At 50.3% G+C, this 15,494-nt stretch overlaps 1 long non-coding RNA gene across 1 annotated transcript; it reads left to right on the forward strand.

Annotated features, from left to right (window-relative positions):
* On the forward strand, positions 1–14,028 carry LOC116864957. Its single transcript, XR_004382107.1, has 3 exons — positions 1–431; positions 13,140–13,308; positions 13,849–14,028. It is a non-coding gene; the product is annotated as an uncharacterized LOC116864957 (long non-coding RNA).
* Positions 14,029–15,494: the final 1,466 nt, after the last annotated feature.

Genomic DNA, 15,494 nt, shown 5'->3' on the forward strand with positions numbered 1-15,494 from the left:
CAGATAAGATGCAAGAAAGACCGCAAACAACAAAACAAAATAAACAACTAATAATAATTGGTACAAGATTTATAGAATGAATACTGTTCTCATTCAGGCCATTAGCATATGTGGCTGTCCAGCTGTTTTGACTCTACAGTTGTTAAAAATGCTTTGAAAAAACTATGTCTATCTTATCTGCAGACCTGAATTTTTTTTCTTTCGTTTTAACCTTCAAGCCTGCAGTGGAGGCTCGGTTGGGTTGGTCTTGGTGCAGCCTTACTTGGAGAACACCCCCAGGATCTCTCACTGCCATTGTACTAAAGATTTCCTGTCTGACGGATACTGGGATCCTTGTACCAACACACTTCCATCATCTTTTTCACTGTGGTTTGAGAAGTCGTGTGCCGATTCCTGTTGCATCTGGCATTTCTTCCCTGGTCTCCTTTCAAGTGAGTGTCATTCATCTGCAAACAGTTCATTAGATGCAGCACGTTAAAAATAACTTGAAGTCATAATGTGTCCACTCCACTTAACCCCCAGACCCCAGACCTGCTGGGCAACCTCGGACTAGAACTTCTAGGTCATCTGCTGGCTCTCCTGTTTGGGTACTGAGGGGCACCCCAGAGTTGAAATGACGTGACCAGGCCAAATGGCACATTAATGAGGAAGCCATGACGCTGGAAGGGGAGGAGGATTTTTTTTTTCTTTCTTTCTGTGTTTTATCACAACTTGAATGCTCCTATCCTTTTGCTCTCTTCCATTAGCTTTCAAAATCCATATTGGGTTTGACCACATCATTTTCAGTAATCCTTTTTTTGTCATTTTCTTGGAGGCTGAAGTTAGTGGTTATCTCTGAGTCCGAAGTGGTAAAATTAAGTCCTCTCCCAATATGTAAATGTTAACTAATTAGATTGAATCTTTAGAATATCTATAGTGTTTATGTATGTGTGCTTGTCTGTGTGTGTAAGTTTTATTTTCACTTAGGGCTATAAAATTAGTGAAAATTATGAAGCTAATAATAGTTACTATTTGAGGCTCTACCACTTACTAGACACTGAAGAAACAAACTGTGTTACAGCGGCTAGTGCAACTTACTGATGATCTTTGAAACCAGATAGCCTTTGTGTAATAGTGGAAAAAGAATTCTTAGCTCTCCTACAGGGTGGTGGTAGGAAATGACATAATGTATATGAAAAGCAATGTGTAAGATGTAAAGTGTCTTGTAGCCCAGGCAATATTTTAATGTAAGCACTTGGGGGTACTGGAAGCTTGAGTCTGTGAGTCTTGGTATCCGGTAGGCCTCAGTGTATCTCCCGAGCCCATCCCCTGACCTCTCTGAGCCTGTTCTCATACATAAAATCAGGATCACTGCCTTATATTAACTGAGATCTACAGTGTGTGCTCAGTGAAGGTTGGCGTTCATCCCTTTCTCTCCCCTTGCTCACAGGCCCTCGGGATAATGGGATTGATGAAGTCTTCCTATAGGAATTGTCCTCAAGGGAAAAAAAGGCTTTTGGGGAACATCTTTGTACTTATGAATAATTCTTCCAGCTTTTGCCCTCCTGCCCCAATGCTCAGTGCACATGGTAAATATTCTAGGCCCTGCCATCATCTAAAAGGAGGGAGAGCAAAACCAGGAGCTAGAAAGGACAGTCTTTGATAGAAAGTTGAAGATGGGTGAGGCTGGTTTCCCTTTGCGCATTTGGTGCCCTGTCTCCTTTTCATTCGTTTTGTTGGGCAGGGAGAAAGATACCGAGTTTGGGAGCATTTCTAGCTGGAAGGAGGCACTGGAAGAGCCACAGTGTAAGGTGGGAGGGCAGGGTGGGCGGAGGACAGGGTGGTCTAAGGGCTGGACAGGAGATGGAAGAGTGGAATCTGACAGTACAAGCCAGAAAGGTCGATGTGAGGAAATCTTGGTTAGGTGTAGGATCTGGCTGAGTTTGGGGCCAGTTTCCATCCCATCCTATAAGGCTCTCTTGTGGGGCTTTGAAGTTTTTGTGCTCCAGGCAGATTTTGACTGGTTGTGGTGGCATCATAAATGAGTTTCCATAGTAAGTTGTATGCTGGAAAGGAAATTAAATTCCATGAGGGTGTTTGTTGTGACTGATGCCAGAATTTCTCAGAGAATTTTATTAAGATTCCGTCAGCCCATAAAAGTACTTCTTAGTTCTCTGAAGATATTAATTAAGAAAGAGTTTTCAAAAAAATAGAAGTGTCTCCTTTGGGAGCTTTTGAAATGTAATCTTCCTAATTTTTGGAACAAATGAAGTCCAGAAAATCATAGAGCTATATGTTTTAGAAACATTTCCTCCCCAGAGTAATGTTTTCCTTCTTTTCCAATTCCCTCCCTCTTCTTGCATTGTTTTGATAGTGAGTTAATTTTGGTTTCTTTCCCATTTTAGTAGCTTAATCTTTAGGTCAGTGACCTTTCGTGTGTAGATCTCTAATGAGTCTTCTTTGCCCTTGAGTTCATGGCTAGTCATTCATTATGAAGAGGTGGCAAAGCATAGGCTCCAGGACTCAGGTGGGGGACGGGTAGTCATCTCCATCGTGGTTCTTGAGGAGCAAGGCTGTCTATGGCTTGGATGTAATCCTGCCAGCAGCTCTGGTTGGTCATGCTATCCTCGACACACGGATGCGGATGTGGGCACCTGAACACATGTGCGTCCACGTTGCCAGCCAAAGTAGTCTTAGTGTCCACTGTGACCCGTGTGACTCCAGTACCCACACAGGTAGAGACCTTGCCTGCTCTGTGGGGGCTGGACTCTGTCCTGTAGGCTGGGGGGTCTTCATTAGGGAGAGGGGGTCAGGTCTGTGTTTTAGAATGGGTGGTGTGGGATAGGAAGTTGGGACTGGAAAATGAGTCTATTGGAGTTCCTGGCACTGTGGAAGGGTGATGAGGGCTTGAACCGGAGACACTGACTGTGGCAGTGGTGATGGTGAATGGGGACATGTCAGGATGGATGGCGCTTTGTCCCTTTGGATATGGGAGCTGAGAGAAGGAAGAACAAAATCCAGCCCATGCTTGTCTCTCCTCACCCCTCCACTGTAGCTCTGATCTCCATGCAGACTCTCAGTAGACCGAAATTGCCCCTTTGATTTCTTTCAATGGCTAGAGAAAGGTGCCCAAGTACAACCTGAGAGTGCCTTCCCCTCTCTTTGCCCATCTCCTAGCCTTATCCTTTCTACTTTTCCAGAAGCATCTCACGGGATGGAATTTAGGTTCCTCCAAGCTCGTTTTCAGAAATGCTCGTTCAAGCATTGAGACCAAGGGAGAAGCGTCAAAGGGAAAAGGTCCCCAGAGAAGGAAGCCTCCCTGGGTTGGATTCTGTACTCCACTGCTCCCTGGTAGACTCAGTGGACCCACCAGGGGGGTGTGGTCCTTAGTTCTGGTTCTTCCCCAAGAGGTGATCTGTCTCTAGGTCGGGGTGACTTGTAGCCCCCAGTATGCAGGGGGTAGGGGGAGGGTTGGTCGGGAAATGGGAGTGGTGGTGGGTGAGCTTACAGAGCTTGCCCTGGGAGGAGATGGGACCACCCTCTCATGAAGGGTGCAGACTCCGTGCGGGGCAGTGGGGGAGGGACAGGACACCAGACTCAAGTGAAGCAGAGTCAGGGCCAGGGGACACAGTCGGTCCTGGTGGCTGGGATGTCCACATGTCCCCATCATAGGATGCTCTGTTGCCACCTCAGGGCTCTGCTGGTCTCATGCCCTCTCCCTCCTTCAGTGCCGGCCTCTGTAATAAACTTGCCTGGGCTTCCGTCTTCTGTCTTCCAGACTGCATAATCCCCATGCCCTTTAGATGGTTTCTCCTCGCTCGGCTGAGCCGGTTGATCAGGTTCTGGCTTTATTTGGGCTTTATCCTCATCTCGAGACCCTTTATCGGACCGTCTGCTTCCGCCTTCTGCAGTCAGCTGTCTCTGCTGAGAGTCACTGCAGAAGATTCTGCGCCCCCACTTTCTGCTGGATGGTCACCCCTTTCCTTCCAAGATGTAAGCACTTTTCAGTGCCCTGAGAGCAACTTTTGGCCTCGCCCTCGCTGTGGACACAGGGCCTGTCGAGTTTGGCTGCTGCCCTAACAGGGTGCCTGGTTCCTGGGAACACATCGGTGCCTGGGGGGTTAGTGTCTTGCCTGCTTCTCAAATGTTATGCCCTAAGCCAAGCCCGTCTGTTGGTTCTCCCTTTGCTTCGTGTTTAGCAGCGTGTGTATGTTTGTTTTAATTATTACTGGGAAGCAAACAAGATATCTATCAAATATTTGAATCTACAGAAGAGCTGCTGCTGGCAAGCAGAAGGAAGAAATATATATTTAGGCAGGCTACCATTGATTTCTCTCTCCTTTTCCCACGCGGTTGCTGCTTTGTTGGCAGAACATTTGATTTGTGTACTGGTTCAGTCTGGATTTCAGTTGTGAGCTAGAGAAGATGCTCGGGCCCTCTGCCTAAGTGGAGGGGCTCCAGGGAATGGCCTGGGGCTCCGGCCGGGCGGGGGGTGGTGGTGGTCTTACCCTCCCTGCGCCCCCCGCCCCGCTCCAGGAGCCTGGTGCCTGGGGCCTTTGTAGGGAGGCTGGAGCTTGGCCAGGCCGCTGCTTTGGGTTCTCTGGGAGCAGCTCCGCTGGCCTCCACTCTGCTATTGGAAGAAGGGATTTCTCTCAAATTTGGGTTTTCTGTTATTTTCTCGTCCTGTGGTGCTGATGGGGAGGAAGGCGTTAGCATAGTGAGGTTTGGGGCCCAGCAGTTTCGGCGTTGAGTTCAGCTTCCGCAGAACTTTCACAGAAGTTTTTCTTGGCTCCCCGCCCCCCAACATTGCCCTTCTTCCCTGCCCTGCTCCCAATCCAGTCTTTCTTCTGTGACTTCGAAATTGAACTTGGGGAGACCTTGGAGTGTGGCACCAACACTTGTGCAGACGGGCGGGGCAGTTTCACACCAGAGAAAACCCGGCATTGTCGCAGCTGCTGCTTTTGTATTAGGAGTTCGGTTGCTTTTCTCCGAAACCGTATACGTAACACGTGAGTATATGAAGCTGCTGTACCCCACCCTCCTGTTTAAGCAGCATGGAAGATCCTCTCTCCCTCAGCACCCCTACCCCACCCGCCGCAGCCCTGCTGGGGCCTCTGAAGGAACCAGTTTTCGCAGTTTGTTGCCTAGCCTGCAACCATCCGTCAGCCCATCCAGACGCAGATATGTGTCGTTTTGTTTCTTCCGTAAGCAGAAACTGATTCCATCCTATGTCCCTGTCCACTGTTTCCTCTTTTTGCCCAATATATTTTATAGAATTTTTGTGCATGTAGCTCTTCTCTCTTAATTTGTCTCGTATTTGGCTACAAAGTATTGTATAGAATAGATAGATCATAATTTATGAGTTTGGCCTGCTTTTTGCTTTTCATAGACGGGTAAACCAACTCATTGGTTTTGCTATTATGTTTTCATACATGGACATGGCTATGCACGTACGCACGTGGATCTCTAGGAGTGGAACTGCTGTGTCACAGGTCCTATACATACATACATACATACATACATTTACTTATTTATTTATTCATTCATTTATTTATTTGACAGAGAGAGGGAGAGAATCTTAAGGCAGGCTCCATGTTGAGTGCGGAGCCCAACGCGGGGCTCCATCTCACAACCGTGAGAGCATGACCTGAGCTGAAATCAAGAGTTGGATGCTTAACCAACGGAGCAGACTAGGCGCCCCAGGGTGCTACACGTTTCAGCTGTTTCAGGGGTATCCCCGCCGTGTGCTCGCAAGGACCATACTGGTTTAAATTACCAGTGGCGTATGAGGCTGCCCACTGTTCCATGGATTCGCATTCTTCTGGTGAAATAAGTGAATAGGGTTAGTAAGCGTTTGATTGATTATTCGGTGAGGCCTTGAGACTCATCATTTAGTGTCTGGATCTCAGTGGCCAAGTTCGTTGTAATCTTGGAGGGTGAAGGAGACAAGCTCTCGAGGACTGAGACTCTGCTCCAGGCGGCGTGAGGGTCCTGCTACCAGGGGTGTCAATGTGTCACTGGAAGCAGAGGCCTGTGGTTTCACATTCTCCCTGCTTTTCCCCAGAGGCTAGATACTGTAATAGAACACTTGAATTTTGGCGTAACCTGCCAGAGTATTTCTGTGAACCTCTCCCTGAGGAGGCAAGCATGTGTAAGCAGCCTCTGGAGACTGGTGGGTCCTGGATTGTCGATGCAGGGATTCGAGGCTGGACGGCTGAACTGGGAGGACATTTAAAGATGGTGGGCTGGAAAATCAGACGTTCTTGTGTCTGGAAGAGCCTCCAGGAATATGGTAAAGCAAGATTCTTTTCCTCCAGCGGAGTGGTGGTCACCCTCCATCCTGGCTTGTTGTGGGACTATTATGACGGGTTGTCTCTTAGCTGGGTGCCTTGGGGAGAAGCCATGGTTTCTTAGAAGGTGTTCTGGGGGGCTGAGCTGGTAGAGGAGGCTTCTAGAGGGCCCCATGATTGGGCTCACCTGGGCCGACTCTGCAGGCTGAACAGTCCAGTGGGCTTTGGGTAGCTCTGGATTCCTGCCCGATGGTGTTCTTCACCTGCCAGAGGGTAAATGGGGCCAGAGAGGAGTGATGGAGGAGTCAGCCTGGGGTGGTGTGGAAGCTCTAGGGACAGGCCAAGCCAGATTCCAGCCTGTGCTTAGCCATTTATGGCTGTGTGACTTAAGCAAAGTTCTGTTTTCTGCCTGGGCCTCAGTTTCCTCATCTGTAAACTGGGATCATATCAGTACCTACCTCACATGGTTGTTGTTATGATATGGACAGTAATGTTTGTAACGCTCTCAGCATATTACCCAGTAAGTACTTGGTAAGTATGCTCTGTGTCCCTTTTCCTTAATGTTTATAAATCCATAGTGTGTATTACATGGGCTAAATATCAAAATACAAATAGTGTGGTGATTAAAGAGGGGCATCAGAAGATCAGTAGGTGACTAGAGCCAGCTTGGGATCAGTTGGGGTTGTGGGACTAAAGAAGGGGAGAAGGCAGGAAGTTTTGGTGGGAACGTTTGCAGGGCCACGGGGAGCAGGTGTTACGTTCTCTGCTCTCACCAGACCTCCTGCTGTGGAACCCCAAAGCCCCCACGATGCCGAGAAATTTTCGTGTTTTTTTTTTGTTTTTTTTTTTTTAAGATAGACTGAGTGTTAGGGGATCCTTAGTACAACTTCTCCCCTTTGGTTCTGGGGAGGCTGAGTGAGGGCCTGAGAGGTGAAGTGTCTTCCCCGCACCACACGGCTGGCTGTTTCAGAGGGGAGATGGGGTCCAGCTCTCCTCCTCCGTGGGGTTGAGACTCTTTTCCACCCCGCCCCCTCCCCACATGCCACATACTGCCTGTTTCCAGGTGCGGGAAAAGAGAACCTTGGAGTGTCGGTGCTCTGCCAGTGGCCCCTCCTGAGGCCCTTGTGAGGTGAGATCACTGACGTTCAGAGAGATAAAGTCAGGTACAGGTCAAGATGGGGCCAGGCAGGGATTCCGACTCGGCTCGGCCTGGCTCCAATGCTCATGCTTTGACCTGCCTGGTGACGTTGCTGGTGGCACTGGCCCCCCGCTGATGTCTGTGCTGGTTCGTACCCCTGCTCACCTGTAATCGCACTGCTCTCGGGTGATGTCCACACGTGTGTGTGCACGCGTTCTTGTGAGTACGGCAAGTTTACCTGAAGTCCCTCATTTGTTTGCTGCTGGTTGGTCTGCAAACCGGAGGTCTGCCGACCGCAGGTTGAGCACGAAGAAAGCTACACCTGTGCCCTCCAAAGCAGGCCGGGCCTCTGAGGTCCAGAGGGGATAAGGGCAACTTCATTTGTGGGAGCCAAGCTTCGTGTGTGAGCTTGTCTGGGGGCCTGTCAGGAACAGAGCCATCCAGCAGGGACGTGGATGGGACCTGGGCAGAAGGTGTGGGTTGTGGAGCTCAGGATACAGAGCCATGTGACAAGGGGCTAAATCGTGTGTGTGAAAATGAACTCTGCGAATGAGACGTGGCCTGTGGTGGGAGGGATTTCAAAGCAGTGTGCGGTAGGTGCCAAATGTCCGGCCCCAAATGTAGAGGCAGCAGAACGGAGATTTCCTCTGGGCTCTGCAGGTCTGAGAAGTAGCACAAATGAAAACAAGGCTTGACTACCCCTTAGAGAGCTGGTAGGCCTGGCTTCTATCCACCCTTCAGGTTGCCGGTGAGGACACTGAGACCCGGAGTGATAGCCCTCATTGGGGCCAGCTGAGCCAGGGGCCCACCCTTCTTGCCCCTCCACCCACTTGTGCAGGTGGCGATCACTGCATGTGACAGCTCTCCCGAGGGCTAGCATAACACTTTGCACCTGGAGGAGCTCAGTGTCATTTGTCAAATGAACAAACAAGGTCCCAATGCAGTTCTCACCCTGGCTTCTCGGTCTCTGAGCAAAGTTAGAGCATTTGCCTCTCAGTTTTGTCCTCTGCAGGATGGGTACAATACCCCTGCTTCCCTTCTAAGCTTATCTTCATTCATTCAGAATGGGCCAGACACTTTTCTCTGTCTAGGCATTTGGTACTGAACCAAAGAAGCTAAAATCCTGTTCTTCCGGGGTTTATTCTCTAGTGGGGGATGGGGCAGAGAATCAGTAGTTACAATTCATGGTCCATCCATGTATGAGTTTCCTAGGCCTGCTGTAACAAGCACCACAGACTGGTTGGCTGATGGTTCTGGAAGCTCCGAGGGGCAGTCGGAGCCCCTGGTGGCTGCGGGCAGGCCTTGGTGTCCTTCGTTGATGGCAGCATAGCTCTGCTCTCTGCCTCGGTCCCCACGTGGCCTTCTCCCTGTGTCTGTGTCTCCTGCGTTCTTATAAGAACACCAAGGTCATTGCCCTAAGGGCTGCCATCCTCCAGTTTCTAACTGTGGTCATGTTCTGAGGTCCCAGATGGACATGGATTTTGGGGGGGACACTCTTTAGCCCAGAACACTATGCTGGGTGGTGATGACTACTGAAAAGCAGGGGGTGTGCAGAGGACAGAAGGTAGGGTGGGGAGGTGTGGATCAGGCAGGCCTTGTTGAGAAGGAGGGGTTTGAGCCTCCCTGTGGAGAAGTGGGGGGCAGGGGCTGTGGCATGGAGGGGCAGCAGAGGCTTTGAGGTGGGTGTGTGCTCCTGCCAGGATAGCTTGGGGCCCGTGTGGCTGAAGTCCTGTGCATGCACGTGCATGTGAGATCAGGAGAGCATGAGGGCTGGGAGGTAAGTGAGGGCATCTGGGATGGCCTGGTAGCTCTTTGCCAGCTTTTATGAGGACTCTGGACTTTTGCTCTGTTGTGGTGGGAGCCGCCGTCGTGGCTGTGAGCACGAACCAAAGCGGGTCTGGCAGTGCCCCGCTCAGCTTGAGATCTTTCCAGATTCAGACGGCCGTCGCAGGACGGTGTGTGTGCACCCAGAGAGGAGCCCCTCTTTCTCTGTGCTTTCTTTTTGAAGTGTGAGTGCTCTGGTGACCCTTGATCCATTGCCCTTACCTGTCCTCTGTACTTTGAGATGTGTCGACCCACCCACTTCCCCACACTGAAACCACAAGCATATTAGAAGAGAAAGTAGCCAGACCAGGCTCGGGGTGGCTGGGAGTGCCAGGAAACTCGTGTGGGTCAGGCCTGCTGGGAGCTGCTTTTTCTCCTCTAGCCCGAGGCCTGCCTGGTGCGTGCTAGGCCTCCGTGAAGGTGTTTATCACCCCGCAGATTTAGAAAATGCTGAGGTCAGTGTGTGAGCTCAGTGTGTTTAGCTCCCCCGATCCTTCCATGGATAAAGTCACTACGCTGTGAAAAGAGTCGAGTCAGCTCCCTTGGGCAGCAGGCCGCATTTGGCCTTGAAAATACAGGGCAGGGAGGCATGCCCAGAAGGACCTGTGGAGAGCCCGAGGGAGCTATGCCCTTGCCAGGGGCCTGGGGCCGGCGGTCTCCGCTGCCCGCGCTGTGACTGGCCTGCAGAGTTTCCCACGCTGTTCTTTTTGCCCTAGAACCAGTGAGGCCTGCATCTGAGTATCACTGAAGAGGAACGCCAGGCAGTGGCGAGTCTTCAACACACCCAGCCTGGGGGCCCGAGGCCTGTGCCGAATCTGTTTGCTGGGTGGCTGGGGGAATCATACTTCGGATTCTTGGCGTCAGAGCTGAAGGGAAATCTCTTTATCTGGCTGACATTTAATTTCCTCTTTGGGCCTCAGGAGGAAAGGGCCAGGCACGTTTGTGATTAGGGCCCCAGAGAAGTGGGCTGTGGGTGGGCTTGCTGTCAGGCCCTCCTCCCTGCCTCCACCTGGTTGGGGAGTGCCGGGAGCTGTCCACTCAGGGAGGTTATCTGGGAGGCCACCGGCCCCGTCACCCCCGCTGCGAAAGCAGCACTTGTGAAGAGAATTCTGTGTGAGCAGAGATGGAAATAGAATCCCCCAGGGCAGGGAGCAGCTGCTCTCCTGGAGGATTCCAGAAGTTGCCTTTGGGCACCACTCACGTGTTTCCCCTGTTGCCCCCGCCCCAACCTCAACAAAACATACACCCAGACACAATCAAAGTTGTGAGGTCTATTCTTGGCTAGAAAATGAACACTAACAAGGTGTTCGGTGAGATTATAATCCTTCCTTCAGAGTTATTTCTGGGGGAGCTTCCCCTCACACATCAAAAGCACTTCCTGAGAGGAGCTGCCTTTTAAATGGTGCAGCCATCTCTGCCAGACGCTACGGGAAGTTTTGACTCAGGTAGCACCCCCAGAGAGTCTGGAGTCTGGCCTTGTGAGAGGCAGAAGCCTTGCCGGAGAGTGGGAGCCACACAGGCTGCTCCCACGGAATAGCTTCCTTGTCCTGTTGCCCTGGGATGGGGGTGGAGGGGGGATTATCTCTGCGCTGATGTGTGTCAAGCATGCAGTCAATAAATATTTGTTGACGGGCAGGATCTACTGGATGCAGGCCCTGACCTCTTTTGCTGGGCCCTGAGAGCAATGCTGTGAGTTTGCCCATGGCCCTGAGAGCTCGGTCTCCTAGGACTGGTCTCCTTGCTATGGCCTTGGGGACATCACTGGCTTCCTTGGGCCTCACTTGTCTCATCTTTTGCCTGACAGTTGGATGAAATGGTTGGAATGAGTGTCTCCCTTCTTGGTTCTCCTCCCCGGATGCCTTCCCATCTCACCCGCCCCCTGGGATGCAGGGGTCCTGGGGTGATTGGCCCGCACCATCTCTCCTGGTCACAGTAAGAGCTCCTTGGGGGCACCAAGAACAGGAGCTCTTTGTCCCTCTGAGCCTGACATATGCGGGCCTTCCACAGAGCTCCCGTGTGGTCTTCGGGCTGCTTGGCCAGCACCCCGCCCCCCTGAGTGCGGACTTTCTGGGTGAACTTTGATGGAGAGAGGAAGAACAGGTGGCAGGGGATTTGGCATAAATGTCTCTCCTGGCTCTGGAAGAAGGAGTCTCCAGTCATTCAATGTGAGTTCCTCGTTCCTGTCTCAAGTTTCATGCAACTTTGCAGCCCTGCCTTGAACAAAGCCCCTTTATTTCTGGATATCATGGTGAGAATTATTTTTGTGATTACTGATAAGGCAGAAAAGAATGGGTCCTGACTATAGAATTCTGTAAATTTTACATTCCAAATTTAAGAAATGTCCATGCGTAGGAGAAATACTATAAAGAACTTTATCTTGGAGATTATCACTGGAGTTCGGAATAACTGGAAAATTTTCGAATGTATTGTCTTTATAATAGAAACTATTAAAATTACTGTAAATAATAAATAGACTAGGATTTAATATGTGATAGACACTGTAAGAAGTTGCCACTCTATCTTGTTTAATCCTCACTAGGAATCTATAAGGTTCTTTTTTAAAAAAACAAATGTTAACCTATTTTTTAAATTGTGGTAGAATATATATAACATGAAATTTACCTTTTTACCAACTTTTAAATATATAGTCCTGCGGTGTTAAGTACATTCTCTGTGGGATCCCTTTTTTTAGCTCCTCAATTTTATAAATGAGGAAGCTAAAACTAGAAAAACAAAGTTGCTTGCCTCAAATTACAGAGACTGAGTAGTTCCAGAGACAGGATTTGAACTTAGGACCTGGAGACTTAGTGCTCTGGGATTTCTGGCTAGTGGTTGTTGGGATCTGTGGTCACTTACTTACCCGGCTCCGTGCTCACCACTTGACTGCAGAAAGCCGGCTCACTCATGTGGGTCTCTCTGGAAGTCCTAGGATTGAGTTCTGTGTGTCTGTCATGGAGGTGGCTGGTCAGCTTGGCTCAGCATACATGTGGCTGATGCAGGTGCCAGGGTTGTTGAAGGCTGAAGCATGTGGGCCACTGTATCGGGTAGGGCTGGGTGTTAGACTTCTTCCAGAAGGTGCACAGAGTGGGATGCTCTGGAAAGAGCAATGGCTTGGGGCTCAGCTGCCTGGTTCATCCAGTCTGCACTTGGAGTTCGAAGGTCTGTGCCTTAGGACTAATGTCACCCTGTGGTCGACATGCCTTGACCTCAGTTTCCTCATTTCTAAGTGGGTAGTAAAAATGCTTGTTCTGCTTGCCTTCCACAATTGTCGATGGTGACAGGTTGGGATGTGGGGAAGTCCTAAGTCAAGTAGAGCACTATCAGGCAAGTTTCGAGGGCGGGAATTTTGGTCATGCTGTGGCAGAGATGGTTGGCTGGGGCTGACTGCGGAGATCTGAGGAGGACGGACATGAAGGTGAAGAGTAGCGGGTTTCGCTTTGACCATCACCTTGTTTCCTCCACTATGGCTTAGTTGGTGAAGAATCATATTCCACTGTTGGCTTAGTACTATAGGTGGGGATGCTCTGAGGTTTTCTAGAATGTGTGTCTCTCTCAAGGTCTTCGGATTTGCCCTCCCCAAGACTCACATCTCCCTGCAATGAACTGTCCTGCTGGAGATCATTTTGTAGCCATGTGATCGTTGAAAGTACACAGCAGCTTTCTCTGGGCTTGTCTGTCTTCCTTGTCTTTTTTTTTTTTTTAAGATTTTATTTATTTATTTGATAGAGAGAGATCATAAGTAGGCAGAGAGGCAGGGAGAGAGAGAGGAGGAAGCAGGCTCTCCGCTGAGCAGAGAGCCCGATGCGGAGCTCGATCCCAGGACCCCGGGATCGTGACCCGAGCCAAAGGCAGAGGCTTTAACCCACTGAGCCACCCAGGTGCCCCTGTCTTCCTTGTCTTTATAGCAGACACCGAGTCTGTGACCTTGAGCAGCCCAGCATATGAGCAGGCTATGATCCCGAGGTCGCATTGGTGGTGAAGGGGAAGGAGCTCACCTTCTCATGATGGATGGAGTGCTTGTTCTCCCCACGTGAAGACACTGTGCAGGACCCTGGACACAATCTCAAGATAAAGCAGGTGGGGACTTACTCCCCAAAAGCCCCTGTTTATGGGAAAGATGCACATAGGACAGTTACGAGGGCAAGGATATGTGGCTTGACAAGTGACTGTTGGGAGAAGTGTAGCCTTTGGTCTAAACGAATGAAAATGCATTGCTGGTGCGGGCCAGAGGTGAGGAGATGTTAGTGGGACATCTTGACTAGCATTTCTGTCTCGCGACCCCCCAGATGGTCTTTTGAGTCATTGCTCTTTCTGTGCACATTTCACGTGACAGGAAAGCCAGGGGGCTGTGCAGGGTCTGCTAAGTCAGTGGTCCTGTCTCTCCCTCCACTTGTTTCTGGCTTTGAGCACGGTACTCGAAGACTAAGTAGGTCATGGGTATCTATTTTGAACCGCGCGTGGCTGGGCTGTATGGCCATTTAATTTCCGGATCAAATCCTGTTGGACTTGTTTGTCCAGGAGGTTGGCAGCGAGCGCTCTCTGGTTGGTCGTGTGGTGTATTTATAACGTGTGAAGAGTCTGGAGGTAACGAGATCTTCCACTTCTCTATTCCTGCAGGAGAGCCGGCGGTGAAGAGGTTTCAAAAACTTCAGAGGCCGCGGGTGTGCACTTGTTTTCCACCCCGCTTCTTTGAATTCTCTGAAAATCGTTGATCCTCACTAACTTCATGTAAACCTTTTTCTTTTAAGAAATCCAGTTTAATTGGGGCACGTGGGTGGGTGAAGTGGCTGCCTTCGGCTCAGGTCATGATCTCAGGGTCTTGGGATCGAGCCCTGCATCGGGCTCCCTGCTCAGGGAGGAGCCTGCTTCCCCCTCTGCCTCTGCCCCTCCCCCTGCTTGTGCTCTCCTTCTTTCTCTCTCACACACAAATAAATAAATAAAAACTTTAAAAAAAAATCCAAAATAATTTTTACCCAGTGTTAGTTGACTTCTGCTTATGTTACTAATGGCAGCCAGTTGCCAATTTAATGTGTGCTGAACCTTTGGCGTACATTTACCTCATTGAATCCTCATCACCACCTTGAAAAATGGACATTATTGTGTCCCTTCCCCAGGTGAAGGAAGAATCAAAGTGGCGCTGTAATGTGCTCACAGCCCAAGCATGTACGTAGCAAGGCCAGAGACTTGCCCTCTGTGTCTCCTGACCAGAGTCTGGCCCTTGGTACCACACCACCCTGGTCTCGGGAGCCCTGTGGCCAGAAGACATCCCCAGCTGGGGGGTGTGGGGGGAGGTTCCGGGCCTGTTCAGAGGCGAGGTGTGCCATCCCAGCTGCGGGAGTTGGGGATACAGGCCCCCCCCAACCCAAAACCACTTCCATGTGGAACTGGAGTTCTGTGTTAGGTTGTCACTCGGATGTCACTGGGCCCCAGAATTCTCGGATTTTACTCTTCATTGTTCCCGTTTCCCTCTTTTTCTCGGATGTTCTTGCCTGAGGCCTTGGGTGAGTGCGGCGAGATGGTGAGCTCCACTAGTTCACGCAGGTGGTAACGGAGTCTTCTAACCTCCTCGTCTATGTGTCCCAGCTGTGGACTCGAATATTTCTCCGTCTTCAGTATTCCACGCTTTCTCTATGTTCTGGAGGAGTAAACACAAGCTTTTGGAGGGAGTATTTGCTGTGTCTTTCTCTCTGGTGTCTTCCCCTCTAAGCTCCTCGCAGAGTCCTGGCAATAATGCTGCTGCCCGTGGCCGTTTCTCTTTGCCGGCATGTAAATATATATGTTTAGGTGCTTTGCAGAGGCATCGCCTCCCTGAGTATCCCCAGCAAGACATCGTACCCCCACTTTATGGACAGGGATTCTCAAGGGATGCCACAGACCTGAGACTTTCAGGCAGCACACCCCATAGCTTCCTCTGAAAGTTTCTTAGAAAACGTCAGAGGAGGTGTTTATTTAAAATCAGGTGTGGGGGTGCCTGGGTGGCTCCGTCATTAAGCGTCTGCCTTCAGCGCAGGTCATGATCCCAGCATCCTGGGATTGAGCCCCACATCAGGCTCCTTGTTTGGGAGGAAGCCTGCTTCTCCCTCTCCCACTCCTGCTTGTGTTCCCGCTCTTGCTGTGTCTCTCTCTGTCAAATAAATACATAAAATCTTAAAAAAAAAAATACAATCAGATATGTTTGGAAAGTGAGAGAACCGCCTCTTGCAGTGCTGTCCCTGCAAGCTGGTTCCCAGTGGGTCTCCCTGTCAGGAGTGTCTGGACCCATC

This window comes from Lontra canadensis, unplaced genomic scaffold, assembly GCF_010015895.1.
Source record: "Lontra canadensis isolate GAN:19392208 unplaced genomic scaffold, GSC_riverotter_1.0 scaffold7, whole genome shotgun sequence".
Lineage (NCBI taxonomy): Eukaryota > Metazoa > Chordata > Mammalia > Carnivora > Mustelidae > Lontra > Lontra canadensis.